An 18,485-nucleotide genomic window follows, 5' to 3' on the forward strand; every position below is an offset into this window, starting at 1 on the left:
TAGTTATCGGGAGAAACTGGGGCTCGTTTCATTAGAACAAAAGGTAATTGGAGATCTGAGGGAGCTGTTCAAAATTTGATCAGGTAAATGAGGATAAAATATTTCCACCAGTCGGTGAGTCAGTAACTCGAGGGCATCAAATTCAAATCATCACTAAAAGGCCCAGACCCAGGGATGAACCATCGAACACTCTGTACAACAATGTTCGGGACACTCACTATCCCTCCGGATCTGTATCCAGGGACAGCTTCAAATTCAAATCATCACTAAAAGGCCCAGACCCAGGGATGAACCATCGAACACTCTGTACAACAATGTTCGGGACACTCACTATCCCTCCGGATCTGTATCCAGGGACAGCTGATGGGTTTCTATCTTTGTGTTAAATTATGTTCTCACCGAGGTGATGGATGTCAGCGCCGCGGAATGGAGTATTCTGAGCACCTCGTGTCTGCCATAAACACTCTGCAGTCAGGTACAGCCCGGGTTAGATACAGAGTAAAGCTCCCTCTACACTGTCCCATCAAACACTCCCAGGGCAGGTACAGCCCGGGTTAGATACAGAGTAAATCTCACTCTACACTGTCCCATCAAACACTCCCAGGGCAGGTACAGCATGGGTTAGATACAGGGTAAAGCTTCCTCTACACTCCCATCAAACACTCCCAGGGCAGGTACAGCACGGGGTTAGATACAGAGTAAAACTCCCTCTACACTGTCCCATCAAACACTCCCAGGCAGGTACATGGACATGTTACCAATACCTTCTATGGATACCAAGGCTAGGAGAGGCACTCTGGAAGGTTTGGGGAGCTGGGGTTTGTCCATGAGAGTAACCGAACTAAAATAATCACGAGTAATGATCGGGTGTCAGTCGTGTCTCAGTGGTAGCAGTTTTGTCTCTGAGTCAGTAGGTTGTGGGTTCAAGTCCACCTGTAGAGACTTGAGCACAAAATCTAGGCTGACATTCCAGTGCAGTACTGAGGGATTGCTGCCCTGTCAGTGTTGCCAACTTCCGGATGAATCGCTGAACCGAGGTCCCATCAACCCTCAACCAATATCACTAAATCAGATTATCTGGCCAGTATCACATTGCTGTTCATGGCAGCTTGCTGTGTGCAAATCATCTGTTGCATTTCCTACATTGCAACAGTGAATGCACTTCGCTGTTGTTGTACTTCATTGGCTGTAAAGCACTTTGGGACATCCTGAGGTCATGTGAGGTGCTGCATCAGGACAGGTCTTTGTTAACTGAAGGAGAAAAGTTCCAAAAAAGGAACAATCGGTGACAGGACAACAATTAGTCGTCTCATATATTGGAGAAATCAAGGAATCGACATACTGTTTGAACCAAAACTGATTTATTTGTCAGATATCCAGAAAATTAAACTCCAGCCCAGTTACAGGGGAAACACAGTCCAACTGTCAGAATGAACACGGTTCAGTCCTGATGTGATTCACAGCAGAATCCAAACCCTGCAGTCACTTGTGAACTCGCTGGTGTTTCAGCAGGGTGGATGGGTCAGTGAATCTCTTCCCACACAGAGCAGGTGAACGGCCTCTCCCCAGTATGGATACGTTGGTGTTTCCTCAGATCACTTCTGCTTTTAAAGCTCTTCTTACAGTCAGAACATGTGAATGGTCTCCTATTGGTGTGAACAACTTGGTGTGCAGTGAGATTGCATGACTGCGTGAAACCCTTCCCACACACACAGCAGGTGAACTGCCTCTCCCCAGTGTGAACTCGCTGCTGTTCAATGAGGTTGGATAAAGTTTCAGCAGACTGGATGACTGAGGGAATCCCTTCCCACACACGGAGCAGGTGAACGGCCTCTCCCCGGTGTGACTGCGTCGATGAGTTTCCAGCAGGGACGGGGAACGGAATCCCTTTCCACAGTCCCCACATTCCCACGGTTTCTCTGTGGTGGGGGTGTCCTTGTGTCTCTCCAGGTTGGATGATCAGTTGAAGTTTCGTCCACACACACAACACCTTTACAGTTTCTCCCCACTGTGAATGGTGCGATATATTTTCAGGCTGCGTAACTGGTTAAAGCTCTTTTCACAGGCAGTGCACTAGAACACTCTCTCGGATGTGTGTGTCTCGGTGCTTTTCCAGTCACACTGATGTTTGAAATCTATTTCCACAGACAGAACAAACAAATATTTCTCTTTTCACATTCAAATGCCAGTGATATTCATCTTGCGGTGGATTGAATGACTGTCAGATCATGGTGATATTTGGTTTGCATTTCCCATCTGAAAATCCTCCCTTTCCAATCCCCTGTAAAAGGAGTTTACAAAAATAATCACTAAGGACAGGATAGAAATTCAGAACAGTCAATTCTAGTTTCTGTGGTACACACATTCCTCTCTGGTTTCCCCACAGCTGTAAATCCCTGTCACACACACTATCCCTACTTCCCGTGCTGAAATCCAAACCCATTACATCATCTCCAACATTTTTTCTTTGCTGAAGGTGCTGACTCTGGCTGGGTTCAGTTCTACACTCACTGGTTCCCCTCCCCTAAAGGTGCTGACTCTGGATGGGTTCAGTTCTACACTCACTGGTTCCCCTCCGTCTCCTCCCCTGAAGGTGCTGACTCTGGCTGGGTTCAGTTCCACACTCATTGGTTCCCCCTTCCTCTCCTCCCCTGAAGGTGCTGACTCTGGCTGGGTTCAGTTCCACACTCACTGGTTCCCCTCTCTCTCCTTCCCTAAAGGTGCTGACTCTGGCTGGCTTCTAGTTAGGCCACAGCTAGAGTACTGCGTGCAGTTCTGGTCACCACATTACAGGAAATATATGATTGCAGCAGAGAGGGTACAAAGACTTACGAGGACGTTGCCTGGACTGGAGAATTTTACCTCTGAGGACAGAGTGGATAGGCCAGGGTTGTTTTCTTTGGGGCAGAGGGGAGACCTCATTGAGGTGTATAAAATTATGAGGGGCCTAGATAGTGTGGACAGGAAGGACCTATTTCCCTTAGTGAGGGGTCAATAACTTGGGGGCATAGATTTCAATTAATTGGTCAAAGATGTAGATGGGATTTGAGGAGAAGTTTTTTCATCCAGAGGATGGTGGGAGTCTGGAACTCACTGCCTGAAAGGGTGGTAGAGGCAGAAACCGTCATAGCATTTAAAAGTACCTGGATATGCACTTGAGAGGCCGAGATAAAGTGGATAGGAAGGACCTACTTGCCTTAGCAGAATGGTTAATAACTCGTGGGGTATAGAATTAAAGTACTTGGTAGAAGGATTAGATGGGAGACCTAATTGAGGTGTATAAAATTATGAGGGCCTGGATAGAGTGGATAGCAAGGACCTATGTCCCTTAGCAGAGGGGTCAGCTATGTCTCAGTGGGTAGCACTGTAATCTCCGAGTCAGAAGGTTGTGGGTTCAAATCCTACTCCAGGAACTTGAGCACAAAAACTGTAGGCTGACACTGCAGTGCAGTGCTGAGGGAGTGCTGCACTGTCGGAGGAGCCGTCTTTCGGATGAGGTTTTAAACCGAGGCCCTGTCAACTCTCTCTTTGGTGGACGTAAAAGATCCTATTTTGAAGAAGACCAGGAGAGTTATCCCCGGCATCCTGGCCAATATTTATCCCTCAATCAAAATAACAAAACATTTATCTGGTCATTATCACGTTGCTGTCTGTGGGAGCTTGCTGTGCTCAAATTAGCTGCCACGTTTCCCACATTACAACAGTGACTACGCTCCAACAGAACTTCATTCTCTGTGAAAAGCTTTGAGATGTTAGGTGGTTCTGAAAGGCGCTATATAAATATAAGTCTTTCTTTTTTGTGCCGTTACTTACAGGGTTAAGGACCAAGAGCTGTACAGTGGGATTAGGCTGGAGAGCTCTGTGCCAGCCGGCAGGGACACGATGGGCCGAATGGCCTCCTTCTGTGATGTCACTGTCTGGGATTCTATGATGTCACAGGTCTCACCAGCAGCCGCACTGCCTGATGGGTGATTGACAGGCCAGAGTCCGCGCCTGCACATCGAGAACCGCGCCCCGCACAGCGTCCCCTCTCGGTCACCATCGGTAACAGCAGCGCATGCCCAGCGGTCACGAACAGCCCCCCCCCCACACTGGGAGCTGCGCCTGCGCGATTGGATCCTGTGGCGCGGAGTCGGGTCGGCGCGGGGCCTTCCGGGGAAAGGTGTTTGTGTCCGTTAAAGAGCCACGATCGGTGACGTAAAGTGAGTTTTCTCCGCTCCGATTGGGTAGAGAATCGCGCGGGGGGGGGGAGGGGGAGAATAAAGGGAAATCCAAACCTGAGAGTCCGCACATCCGGGTCCCCGACACCACTTCACACAGTTTGGCGGAGCGCGCTCGAGGGACACGTGACCCGGGCCCACGGCCTGTTTGACGGGAGCTTCCGACCAATGGGGAGCGAGCCGCCTTGGGTCCTCCAACCAATCGGGGAGCCTGAGGGGCAGGACCTGTGCCGCTGATTGGCTGAGCCGCAACAACAACAACAACTTGTATTTAAACAGCGTCACAAAAGGCCGGAAGGCGCTTCCCAGCGCGCGGTGTGAGAGTGTTCCAGGACAAATACATTGGGCCCCGAGACACAACAATCAATGAAGGCAGGGGAGCGACAGGTCGCTCAAAGAGGCGGCTTTTAAGGAGCGTCTTGAAGGAGGAAAGAGAGGGAGAGGTTTAGGGAGGGAGTTCCCGAGCTTGGGGCCCAGGCAGCTCAAGGCACGGTCACCGCTGGTGGAGCGATTATAATCCGGGATGGTCAAGGCCGGAATTAGAGGCTATCTCAGGGGGAGGGCCGGGGGTTGTGAGACTGAAGGTGATCACAGAGATAGGGAGGGGCGAGGTCGTGGAGGGATTTGTAAACCAGGAGGAGAATTCTGAAATCGAGGCGTTGCTGAACCGGGAGCCAATGTAGGTCAGTGAGCTCAGGGGTGGTGGGTGATCCTTACCAACAGATCCATTACACACCCAATCCACGTCCAGACCGGGCTGGGTCATCGCCCCAACCCTCTTCTCAATCTTCCTCGCTGCCATGCTCCACCTCACACTCAACAAACTCCCTGCTGGAATGGAACTAAACTACAGAACCAGTGGGAACCTGTTCAACCTTCGCCGTCTCCAGGCCAAATCCAAGACCACCCCAACCTCTGTCATCAAGCTACAGAACGCGGACGACGCCTGCTTCTGCGCACATCCAGAGGCTGAATTCCAAGTCATAGTCAACGTATTGACTAAGGCGTACGAAAGCATCGGCCTTACACTAAACATCCGTAAAATAAAGGTCCTCCACCAGCCTGTCCCCGCCGCACATCTGTCCTTTCCCAACACTCTCCAGTTGTGACGAGCCGTTAACTCTGTTGCTGCCCACAGATGCTGCCTGAGCCGCGGACACTTCCAGCATCTTCTGTTTGTGTCGCCAGAGACACTTTCCCTTCAGCACCGCGCGTTCTGGATTGTTCGCCGATTGATTGATTAGTGCTGCAGCCCCTCCCCCGTCGCTGATTGGTGCGGAGCAGCGCGCGCTGGGTGGGCTGGTGCCACATGCCGCCCTGCCATTGGCTGCGGGCTGAGTGTTGCACGGGTTGGTGGTTTGTTGGCAGGCTCCGCTCGTGGCCTTTGAGCTCGGTGGCCCGGGTGAGGTGGGGCGGAGTTGTGCGCAGGCGCGGGGCCAGCCTATTGTGGGAGGTTACCCGCGGACGGACGACATTTCACAGCTGCCGCGGAGGATGGAGGAGTGGCCCGGGCAGCGCGCTCATCCTCCCTGCGGACTCACATACTCACGGACACGCGCGGGCAGCCAGATTATGTCGCAGAGTCGGTGGCGGATGCAGGGCACCTTCGGGCGTGGACTAGCCTTGGTTACTGTCGGGGGTTGCGGGCGTTCGGCCACCATCTTTGGGTAGCACGGGTCCGCCCACCGCGGGGAGCAGGGAGCGACAAGGGGCGGGGCTTCCTCAACGTCGCAATGCGTTCCATTGTCCCGCTGCAGGATGGGGACTAGTGACATGAATACATGGGAACATAAGAAATAGGAGATGAGTCGGCCATTTGGCCCCTCGAGCCTGCCACCATTCAATAAGATGATGGCTGCAGCATCTGGGGTGGTTCTCCTTGGAGCAGTGAAGGTGCAGGGCAGGTTTAACAGGTGCTCACAATCAGGAAGGCTTTAGATTGAGTCAGGGAACAGAGTGGTTCTGCTCACACAATCAGAGAATGGTTACAGCACCGAAGGCCATTCGGCCCGTCGAGCCCTTGCCGGCTCCCAGCGAGTCCCACTGCCCCGCCCTTTCCCCCAGCCCTGCAAATATTTTCTTTCAGATACTTATCCAACTCCCCTTTGAAAGCTGTGATTGAGTCTGCCTCCACCTCCCTTTCAGGCCGTGCATTCCAGATCCTAACCACTCACTGTGTAAAATAGATTTTTCTCACGTCGCCTTTGGTTCTTTTGCCAATCACCTTAAATCCGTCTCCTCTGGTTCTCGACCCTTCCACCAATGGGAACAGTATCTCTCTATCTACTCTGTCCAGACCCCTCATGATTTTGAACCTCTATCAAATCTCCTCTCAATCTTCTCTGCTCCAAGGAGAACAACCCCAGCTTCTCCAGTCTACCCACGTAACTGAAGTCCCTCATCTCGTGAATCATTCTTGTAAATCTTTTCTGCACCCTCTCTAAGGCATCACATTCTAATGTGCAGTGTTGGACACAATGCTCCAGTTGAGGCTGAACCAGTGTTTTATAAAGGTTCATCATAACCTCCTTGCTTTTTGTACTCTGTGATGCCCAGGATCCTGTAAGTTTTTTAAACTGCTTTCTCAACCTGTCGTGCCACCTTCAGTGATTTGTGCCCATATACTCGCAGGTCTCACTGTTCATGCACCCGCTTTAGGATTGTACCCTTTAATTTATATTGCCCCTCCTCATTCATTTAATTATGCTTCTCTAATTTTATTTCTTAACTCAGATTCATGGCCTCATTTTATTTCTTCCTCTGAGCCTCTCAACTTCATCTGGCAGCGTAATGTTGGCGAGTGGTGATTGATTGCCCTGGGAACCAATAGGAAGAGAGCTCAGAGGCCGGAGGACCAGGGGAGCAGCGTGTTCTGCAACCAATCGCGGTGCTTGAGGGGTGGATCCTGAGTCGGCCAGTCAGGTGAGTTTGTGCTTTGAACAATTAATTTTTTTAATGTGAAATCGAGATTTCTTTTGTCAACAAAACAGTTTAACATTTGTCAGCATTTTATTTCCATGGAGTTCCTATTATGAGTTTCAGACACTTCTGTGCCAAGTGGACCAGGTGTTTAAAGGTCATTCATTTCCCTCTTTCCATGTCGCTGTTAGTTTAAGGTACAGAGATTGATTTCCTCTCATTATTCATTCGTAGTAGTTAAAGTAACATCCCCCTGTTGGTAGTGAGTCACATTCTGTGCTGGGCGCGATGGCTGGTGGCATCAGCCTTTAAAATACTCAATCCTTTTGTTCAAATCTCTCCAGGGCCTAACCCTTCCAATCTCTGTAACCTCCTCCTGCCCACCAACCCTCTTAATAGTTTGTTTTCTTTGGAACAAAGGAGGCTGAGGGGAGACCTTAATGAGGTGTATAAAATTATGAGCGGCCTAGATAGAGTGGATAGGAAGGATCCATTTCCCTTCACAGAGGGGTCAGCAACCAGGAGAACTTTTTAGCCAGTACGTATCAAGCCCAACAAGCGAGGGGGAAGTTCTGGACATAGTATTAGGGACTGAAGCTGGGCAGGTGGAAGGGCTATCAGTGGGACAGCATGCTGGTGCTAGTGATCATAATTCAGTTAGATTTAGGGTAGTTATGGAAAAGGACAAAGATAAACCAAGAATAAAAGTTCTCAATTGGGGAAAAGCCAATTTTACTAAGCTGAGATGTGATTTAGCCAAAGTGGACTGGAAACAGCTACTTGAAATGGTGAGAGATTGGGAAATGTTGGTGTTCAGAGGGAGCTTGGTGTCCTTGTACACAAATTATAAAGTTAATATGCAGATACAGCAAGCAATTAAGAAAGCAAATGGTATGTTGACCTTTATTACAAGAGAATTTGAGTACAAGAGTAAAGATGTTTTACTGAAATTATATAGGGCCCTGGTGAGACTGCAGCTGAGTACTGTGTACAGTTTTGGCTGCTTACCTAAGGAAAGATGTACTTGCCATTGAGGATGGCAAGGAAGGTTCACCAGACTGAATTTCTGAGATGGGGTGATTGTCGTATGAGGAGAGATTGAGTAGACTAGGCCTATATTCTTTCGAGTTTAGAAGAATGAGGTGATCTCATTGAAACGTCCAAAATTCTTACAGGGCTTGACAGGGTAGATGCAGGGAGGATGTTTCCTCTGGCTGGGGAGTCTTGTACCAGGGTTCACAGTCTCAAAATAAGGGGTTGGCCATTTAGGACTGAGATGAGGAGAAACCTCTTCACTTACAGGGTGGTGAATCTTTGGAATTCTCTACTCCAGAGGGCTGTGGAAGGTCAGTCGTTGAGTATATTCAAGGTAGAGATCGCTAGATTTTTGTATATAAAGGGAATCAAGTGATATGGGAATAGTGCAGGAAAGTGGAGTTGAGGTAGAAGATCAGCCGTGATCTCATTGAATGGCAGAGTAGGCTCGAGGGGCTGAATGGCATACTCCTGCTCCTAATTCTTATGTTGAAGGTAAATCAGTCTCAGAGCAGTGGGAGGCATTCAAGGAGGAGATAATGAGGGTTCAGAGGAATTATGTTACCTTAAAGAAAAAGGGTGGGACTAATAAATCTAGAGCCCTCTGGATGTCAACATAAGAAATAGGAGCAGGAGTAGACCATAAGGTCCCTCGAGCCTGCTCCACCATTCAATAAGATCACAGATGATCATCGACCTTAACTCCACTTTCCTGCCTGATCTCCATATCCCTTGATTCACCGAGAGTCCAAAAATCTATCTATCTCAGCCTTGAATAGACTGAGCATCCACAGCCCTCTGGGGCAGAGAAGTCCAAAGATTGACAACCCTCTGAGTGAAGAAATTCCTCATCTCTGTCCTAAATGGCCTGCGCCTTATCCTGAGACAGTGACCCCTAGTTCTAGACACTCCAGCCGGTGAATCAACCTCTCAGCATCTAACCTGTCAATCCTCTCCAGAATCGTGTATGTTTCAATGAGATCACACCTCATTCTTCTCAACTCGAGAACGTATAGGTCTATCCTGCACAATCTCTCATCATAAGACAGTCTTCTTATCCCAGGAATCAATCTTGTGAACCTTTGTTCACCATCTCCAAGGCAAGTGTTTCCTTCCTTAGATAAGGAGACCAAAACTGTGCACAGTACTCCAGGTGTGGTCTCACCAAGTCCCTGTACAATTGTAGCAAGACTTCCTTACTCTTATACTCCAACCTCTTGCAATAAAGGACAACATACCATTTACCTTCCTTATTGCTTGCGTACCTGCACGCTCACTTCCTGTGTTTCTTGCACGAGGACTCAAATCTCTCTGAACACCAACATTTAAAAGTTTCTCACCATTTAAAAGATATTCTGTTTTTATATTGTTCCTACCATAGTGAATAACCTCACATTTCCTTACAATATACTCCATCTGCCACCTTACTGCCCACTCACATAGTCTATCGATATATCTTGCAGACTCTTGTGTTTTCACAATTTACTGTCCCACCTAGTTTTGTATCATCAGTAAATTAGGACACATTACATTCGGTCCCTTCATCTCGGTCATTAATCATAAAATCATCAAAATTTACAGCGTGGCAGGAGGCCATTTTGGCCCACTGTGTCCGTGCCGGCCAACCAAGAGCTATCCAGCCTAATCCCACTTTCTTGGTCTGTAGCCCTAGGTAATGACACTTTAAGTGCACATCCAAGAATTTTTTGGAGGGTTTCTGCCTCTACCACCCTTTCAGGCAGTGAGTTCCAGACCCCCACCATCCTCTGGGTGAAGATATTTCCTTTTGTATCTTCTCGAAACCAATTACTTTAAATCTATGTCCCCTGGTTGTTGACCCCTCTGCCAAGGGAAACAGGTCGTTCCTATCCACTCTTTCCAGGCCCCTCATAACTTTATACACTTCAATCAGGTCTCCCCTCAGCCTCCTCTGTTCCAAAGAAAACAGACCCAGCATCTCCAATCTTTCCTCATAGCCAAAATTCTCCAGTCCAGGCAACATTCTTGTAAATCTCCTCTGTACCCTTTCCAGTACAATCACATCTTTCCTGTAATGTGGTGACCAGAACTGCACACAGTATTCCAGCTGCGGCCTAGCCAGTGTTTTATACATTTCATACATAACTTCCTAGCTCTTGTATTTTATGCCTCGACTAAAAGGCAAGTATTCCATATGCTTTCTTAACCACCTTATCTAACTGGCCTGCCACCTTCAGGGATCTGTGGACCTGCACCCCAAGGTCCCTCTGTTCCTCTACACATAGAAACATCGAAATTTACAGCGCAGAAGGAGGCCATTTCGGCCTATCGTGTCCGCGCTGGCCGACAAAGAGCCGCACGGCCCTTGGTCAGCAGCCCTGAAGGTTACATATAAACCTATGAACAATGACGGAAAGGCAAAGAGCACCCAGCCCAACCAGTCCGCCTCACACAACTGCGACACCAGTGTCGTACCATTTAATGTGTATTCCCTTGCCTTGTTCCTTCCCTCCCCAAATGCATTACCTCACACTTATCTGGATTGAATTCCTTTTGCCACTGTTCTGCCCACCTGACCAGTACATTGATATCTTCCTGCAGTCCGCAGCTTTCTTCTTAATTCTCAATCACACAGCCTATTTTAGTGTCGCCTGTAAACTTCTGAATCATATCCCCAACATTCAAGTCCAAGTCATTGATATATAACAAAAAAAAACAAGGGACCCAGCACTGAGCCCTGCGGAACCCCACTGGATACAGCCTTCCAGTCATAAAAACACCCATCAACCATTACCCTTTGCTTCCAGCCTGAGCCAATTTTGGATCCAACTTGTCACTTTGCCCTGGATCCCATGAGCTTTTACTTTCGTGCCCAGTCTGCCATGTGGGACTTTATCAAAAGCTTTGCTAAAATCCATATATACTACATCATATGCACTGCCCTCATCAGTCCTCCTTGTTACCTTCTCTCAAAATTCAATCAAGTTAGTCAGACATGACCTTCCCTTCACAAATCCATGCTGAATGTCCTTGATTAATCCATATCTTTCCAATTGAAAATTTATCCTGTCCTTCAGGATTTTTTTCGAATAATTTTCCGGGATGGTTGTAATTTACCAAAATTCCCTGGATTCTGGGGATGTCCCAGCAGATTGGAAAACTGCAAATGTAACGCCCCTATTCAAACAAGGAGGCAGACAAAAAGTAGGAAACTATAGACTAGTTCGCCTAACATCTGTGGTCGGGAAAATCCATTATTAACGAAGCAGTAACAGGACATTTGGAAAAGTAAACTTTGGTCAGGCAGAGTCAGCATGGATTTATGAAGGGGAAGTCATGTTTGACAAATTTGCTGGAATTCTTTGAGGATGTAACAAACAGGGTGGTAACAAACAAAGGGGAACCAGTGGATGTGGTGTATTTGGACTTCTAGAAGGCATTTGACAAGGTGCCACACAAAAGGTTACTGCACAAGATAAAAGTTCACGGGGTTGGGGGTAATATATTAGCATGGATAGAAGATCGGCTAACAAACAGAAAACAGAGTCGGGATAAATGGTTCAATCTCTGGTTGACAATCAGTAACGAGTGGCGTGCCGCAGGGATCAGTGCTGGGACCCCAACTATTTACAATCTATATTAATGACTTGGATGAAGGGTCTGAGTAACGTAGCCAAGTTTGCTGACGATACAAAGATGGGAGGAAAAGTAATGTGTGAGGAGGACATAGAAAAGCTGCAAAAGGACATCGACAGGCTAAGTGATTGGGCAAAAATTTGGCAGATGGAGTATAATGTTGGAAAGTGTGAGGTCATGCACTTTGGCAGAAAAAAATCAAAGAGCAAGTTATTATTTAAATGGAGAAAAATTGCACGATGCTGCAGTACAGCGGGACTTGTGCATGAAACTCAAAGATAGTATGCAGGTACAGCAAGTGATCAGGAAGGCCAATGGAATCTTGCCCTTTATTGCAAAGGGGATGGAGTATAAAAGCAGGGAAGTCTTGTTACAACTGTACAGGTTATTGGTGAGGCCACACCTGGAATATTGTGTGCAGTTTTGTTTTCCATATTTGAGAAAGGATATACTTGCTTTGGAGGCAGTTCAGAGAAGGTTCACTCGGTTGATTCCGGGGATGACGGGGTTGACTTATCAAGAAATGTTGAGTAGATTGGGCTTCTACTCATTGGAATTCAGAAGAATGAGCGGTGATCTTATCGAAACGTATAAGATTATGAGGGCTTGACAAGGTGGATGCAGAGAGAATGTTTCCACTGAGGGAGGAGACTAGAACTAGAGGGCATGATCTTAGAATAAGAGGCCACCCATTTAGAACTGAGATGAGGAGAAATTTCTTCTCTGAGGGTTGTAAATCTGTGGAATTCGCTGCCTCAGAGAGCTGTGGAAGCTGGGACATTAAATAAATTTAAGACAGAAACAGACAGTTTCTTAAACAATAAGGGGTTATGGGGAGCGGGCAGGGAAGTGGAGCTGAGTCCGTGATCAGATCAGCCACGATTTTATTGAATGGCGGAGCAGGCTCGAGGGGCCGTATGGCCTACTCCTGTTCCTATTTCTTATGTTCTTATGTCAGGAAGCACTTCCTCACAAATGGTGAGAATCTGTTTCTCTTGGCTCGAGAGTCTAGAACTACGGGTTATAGTCTCAGGATATGGGGTCGGCCAGTTAGGACTGAGCTGATGAGAAATTTCTGCACTCAGAGGGTCATCAATCTTTAGAATTCTCTACCCCAGAGGACTGTGGATGTTGAGACATTGAGTATATTCAGGGCTGAGATAGAACGCTGTTTGTACACTAAAGGAATCATGGGATACAGGGATAGTGCGGGAAAGTGGAGCTGAAGTACAAGATCACCCTGGATCTTATTGAATGGTGCAGCAGGCTCGAGGGGCCGTATGACCCACTCCTGCTCCTATTTCTTATGTTCTTAAAGTGTTGTGGAAATCCAGAACTCTGTTCACCATAAAACTGAGGCTGGGGGCCAATTGAAAATTCCAAAACTGTGATTGATAAATTCTTCTTAGGCAAGGGTATTAAGGGCGATGGAACCAAGGCAGGTAGACGGAGTTAAGATACAGATCAGCCACGATCTAATTGAATGGCGGAACTATGTCTCAGTCACACTGGGTGCAAGAGATTCCGTAACCCCTCACCAACAGTTCTTGACTTCAGGATTTATAAGAACAAAATACTCTCGGCACAGGGTTTTGGCTCAACCTTAAACTTGTACGTTTATTGAACTTGCGTTATTCCCCAGTACACAACCTCCCTGAGATTTAACCGGAATAACACAGAACCCACAATACAAAACCCCGACACGAGGTTACCTGAAACCTAACATGAAATATCACAGTTTAAAACCCTTCCGCGATCAGACTGCGATTACAAAACTACTCGGACGAATTCCCCTACAGTCTGACTGAAACTTATAATCACCCACACAGCTGGTTGTTCCGGTGTCGATTGTAGGCTGGGACCAGGTGACCACCCTGCATCCTCCTTCACTGCACTGCCCTCGCTCTGAAGTGGTCCTCTTTTTATGGGGCTTCATAATCACAGCATCAAACATATTTCCTGCTGTTCCCCTGTCGACTCTTCCGATGGTTAATTACCTCTGGATCATCAGTGTATTCCACCCCCTGGCCCAGACAGGGACATGATCAGCTCTCCTGCTGTGTAGTACAATGCAAACTATCCTTGGGAACAGATCTGGCTCCACAGTTGAGGAATGTGTGAATGTCCCTCTTCCTGGAGTATAATGTTGGAAAGTGTGAGGTCATGCAAAAAAATCAAAGAGCAAGTTATTATTTAAATGGAGAAAGATTACAAAGTGCTGCAGTACAGTGGGACCTGGGGGTACTTGTGCATGAAACACAAAGGGATAGTATGCAGGTACAGCAAGTGCTCAGGAAGACTAATGGTATCTTGGCCTTTATAGTAAAGAGGATGGAGTATAAAAGCAGAGAAGTCTTGCTACAGTTAAACAGGGTATTGATGAGGCCACACCTGGAATACTGCGTGCAGGTTTGGTTTCCTGATTTATGAATGGATATACTTGCTTTGGAGGCAGTTCAGAGAAGGCTTACTGGGTTGATTCTGGAGATGAGAGGGTTGAGTAGGTTGAGCCTCTACTCATTGGAATTCAGCAAAATGAGAGGTGATCTTATTGAAACGTGTGAGATTATGAGGGGGCTTGACAAGATGAATGCAGAGAGGATGTTTCCACTGATAGGGGAGACTAGAACTAGAGGGCATAATCTTAGAATAAGGGGCCGCCCATTTAAAACTGAGATGAGGAAAAATTTCTTCTCTCAGAGGGTTGTAAATCTGTGGAATTCGTTGCCTCAGAGAGCTGTGTAAGCTGGGACATTGAATAAATTTAAGACAGGAATAGACAGTTTCTTAAACGATAGGGAATATGAGGAGCGGGCGGGGAAGTGGAGCTGAGTCCATGATCAGATCAGACATGAACTTATTAAATGGCGGAGCAGGCTCGAGGGGCCATATGGCCTATTCCTGCTCCTATTTCTCATGTTTTTTTGACAGGGGCCAGGGACCAGTGAAGGTGTGCATGGCCGGTGTCTGGTGCTATTGGCTGTGTTGATTCGATCAATGGCAGGTATCCTGTATCATTGTCTCTGATGATGTCCTTCCAGTCTCTCAATGAGTCATCATTTCGCTGCAATGTTTGAATGAAGCCCTTACTGTATAACCCACCCTCTGGGTGTTTGTACTGAGGTTTGGTTTTTATTAACCAGTTCCACCATGTCCGTGGGTTTTATATTCTATTCTACAGTCCATTTTATAGTTTGTTGGGGGGGCGGGGGGTGGGGGTGACAGATCCTACACATCCCGCCCCTTCAATATATCAGTCACACTGGGCGTTACCTTTACCCACTGAGCCATTGGGAGGAGTGTCCAGTGACCCTGCTGGAAAATGCACGTGTGAGGCCTCAGGTGAGGACAGCGGAATAGCCTGTCGACACTCACTGTCGAGGTTCACACACGGAGTTTGGGCACATGGGTCACATATTGGAGAGAAATTGGTGAGTGAAGAACTGAACCCAGCCAGAGTCAGCACCTTCAGGGGAAACATAGAAAATAGGTGAAGGAGTAGGCCATTCGACCCTTCGAGCCGACACCGCCATTCAATATCATCATCGCTGATCATGCAACTGCAGTACCCCATTCCTGCTTTCTCTCCATAACCCTTGATCCCTTTTGCCGTAAAGGCCACATCTAACTCCCTTTTGAATATATCTAACGAACTGGCCTCAACAACTTTCTGTGGTAGAGAATTCCACAGGTTCACAATTCTCTGAGTGAAGATGTTTTTCCTCATCTCAGTCCTAGATGGCTTACCCCTTATTCTTAGACTGTGACCCCTGGTTCTGGACTTCCCCAACATCGGGACCATTCTTCCTGCATCTAACCTATCTAATTCCGTCAGAATTTTATATGTTTCTATGAGATCCCCTCTCATTCTTCTAAATTATAGTGAATAGAAGACTAGTCGATCCAGTTTTTCTTCATATGTCAGTCCTGCCATTCTGGGAATCAGTCTGTGAACCTTCGCTGCACTCCCTCAATCGCAAGAATGTCCTTCCTCAGATTAGGAGACCAAAACTGTACACAATATTCACTGTGTGGCCATCACCAAGGCCCTGCACAACTGCAGTAAGACCTCCCTGCTCAGATACTTAAATCCTCTCGCTATGAAGGCCAACATGCTATTTGCCGCCTTCACCGCCTGCTGTACCTGCGTGCCAACTTTCAATGACTGATGTACCATGACACCCAGGTCTCGTTGCACCTCCCCTTTTCCTAATCTGTCACCATTCAGATAATATTCTACCTTACTGTTTTTGCCACCAAAGTGGATAACCTCACATTTATCTACATTATACTGCATCTGCCATGCATTTGCCCACTCACCTAACCTGTCCAAGTCACCCTGTAGCCTCTTAGCATCCTCCTCACAGCTCACACTGCCACCCAGCTTAGTGTCATCTGCAAACTTGGAGATATTACATTCAATTCCTTCGTCTAATTCATTCATGTATATTGTAAATAGCTGGGGTCCCAGCACTGAACCTTGCGGTACCCCACTAGTCACTGCCTGCCATTCTGAAAAGGACCCATTTATTCCTACTCTCTGTTTCCTGTCTGCCAACCAGTTCTCTAGCCACGTCAATACATTACCCCCAATATCATGTGCTTTAATTTTGCACACTAATCTCTTGTGTGGGACCTTGTCAAAAGCCTTTTGAAAGTCCAAATACACCACATCCACTGGTTCTCCCTTGTCCACTCTACTAGTTACATTCTCAAAAAATTCTAGAAGATTTGTCAAGCATGATTTTCCTTTCATAAATCCATGCTGACTTGGACCGATCCTGTCACTGCTTTCCAAATATGCTGCTATTACATCTTTAATAATTGATTCCACCATTTTCCCCACTACCGATGTCAGGCTAACCGGTCTATAATTCCCTGTTTTCTCTTCCTCCTTTTTTATAAAGTGCGGGTCCATTAGCTACCCTCCAATCCATAGGAACTGATCCAGAGTCTATAGAAGGTTGTAAAATGACCACCAATGAATGCACTGTTTCTCGGGCCACTTCCTTAAGTACTCTGGAATGCAGACTATCAGGCCCTGGGGATTTATCAGCCTTCAATCCCATCAATTTCCCTAACACCATTTCCTGACCAGTAAGGATTTCCTTCAGTTCCTCCTTCTCGCTAGACCGCCGGTCCTCTAGTATTTCCAGAAGGTTATTTTTGTCTTCCTTCGTGAAAACAGAACCAAAGTATTTGTTCAATTGGTCTGCCATTTCTTTGTTCCCATTATAAATTCACCTGATTCTGACTGCAAGGGACCTACATTTGTCTTCACTAATCTTTTTCTCTTCACATATCTATGGACGCTTTTCTAGTCAGTTTTTATGTTCCCTGCAAGCTTACTCTCATACTCTATTTTTCCCCCTCCTAATTAAACCCTTTGTTCTCCTCTGCTAAATTCTAAATTTCTCCCAGTCCTCAGGTTTGCTGCTTTTTCTGGCCAATTTATATGCCGCTTCCTTGGATTTAACACAATGCCTAATTTCCCTTGTTAGTCAAGGTTGAGCCACCTTCCCCATTTTATTTTTAAGTTAATCCATGTGATCTTTAAATGTCTGCCATTGCCTATCCATCGTCAACCCTTTAAGTATCATTCGCCAGTCTATCCTAGCCAATTCACATTTCATACCATCGCAGTGACCTTTCCCCAAGTTCAGGACCCGAGTCTCTGAATTAACTGTATCACTCTCCATTCTAATGAAGAATTCTACCATATTATGGTCACTCTTCCCCAAGGGGCCGCACACGGCAAGATTGCTAATTAATTCTCATTACACAATACCCAGTCTAGGTTGGCCAGCTCTCTAGTTGGTTCCTCGACATATTGGTCTCGAAAACCATCCTTTATATTCGCCAGGAAATCCTCCTCCACCGTATTGCTACCAGTTTGTTTAGCCCAATCTATATGTAGGAGAGAGAAAAACAAGCTGTGGGATTTACAAACCCGAGGCAGGGATAGAAAAAGCCATAAAACTCCAACACTTTAAGTGCACAGCAGGCCGAGCTAGCAGCGGTAGTGTACATAGTCACACATCCAAATGAATTCCCAACTCCCTATACGAGATGTTCGGACTCCATGTTCACTTGGAACTCCTGGAGGAGGGCGAGGAACCAGTGAGTGTAGAACTGAACCCAGCCAGAGTTAGCACCTTCAGGGAGGGGAACCAGTGAGTGTGGAACTGAACCCAGCCAGAGTCAGCACCTTCAGGGAGGAGAGGGAGGGGAACCAGTGAATGTAGAACTGAACCCAGCATAGGATATTACGGGAATCAAGGGATATGGAGATAATGCAGGAAAGTGGAGTTGCGATAGAAAATCAGCCGAATGACCTACTCCTGCTCCTAGTTCTTATGTATGTTCTTGTGTTCATTCACGACTGGATGTGGTGGGACTGCAGAGGTTTGATCTGATTCATTGATTGTGGGATTGCTTAGCTCTGTTTATACCATGCTGCTTCCACTGCTCAGTATGCATGTAGTCCTGTGTTGCAGCTTCCCCAGGCTGGTACCTCATTTTAAGGTACACCTGGTGCTGCTCCTGGCATGCTCTTCTGCACTCCTAATTGAACCAGGCTTGATGGTAATGTTAGAGTGAGGGATATGCCGGCCCAGATTGAGGTGGAATACAATTCTGCTGCTGCTGATGGCCCACAGCACCTTCTGGATGCCCAGTTTTGAGCTGCTAGATCTG

At 47.0% G+C, this 18,485-nt stretch overlaps 3 long non-coding RNA genes and 1 pseudogene across 3 annotated transcripts in view; 2 read left to right on the plus strand and 2 right to left on the minus strand.

Moving 5' to 3' along the window:
* The window catches only part of LOC139232625 (uncharacterized), a 973,018-nt gene that overhangs the window by 787,958 nt on the left and 166,575 nt on the right, over positions 1–18,485 (minus strand). The window lies entirely within an intron of this gene.
* The window catches only part of LOC139233051 (zinc finger protein 271-like), a 55,457-nt pseudogene that overhangs the window by 4,776 nt on the left and 32,196 nt on the right, over positions 1–18,485 (plus strand).
* On the minus strand, positions 1,345–4,359 carry LOC139232604 (uncharacterized). The gene is made up of 2 exons (XR_011588050.1): positions 4,278–4,359; positions 1,345–2,281 (listed from the first exon to the last, which is right to left on the minus strand). It is a non-coding gene; the product is annotated as an uncharacterized lncRNA (long non-coding RNA).
* LOC139232603 (uncharacterized) lies at positions 4,091–14,769 on the plus strand. Its single transcript, XR_011588049.1, has 3 exons — positions 4,091–4,202; positions 6,954–7,142; positions 14,721–14,769. It is a non-coding gene; the product is annotated as an uncharacterized lncRNA (long non-coding RNA).

The sequence above is a fragment of the Pristiophorus japonicus genome, chromosome 20 (genome assembly GCF_044704955.1).
Source record: "Pristiophorus japonicus isolate sPriJap1 chromosome 20, sPriJap1.hap1, whole genome shotgun sequence".
Taxonomy (NCBI): Eukaryota; Metazoa; Chordata; class Chondrichthyes; family Pristiophoridae; genus Pristiophorus; species Pristiophorus japonicus.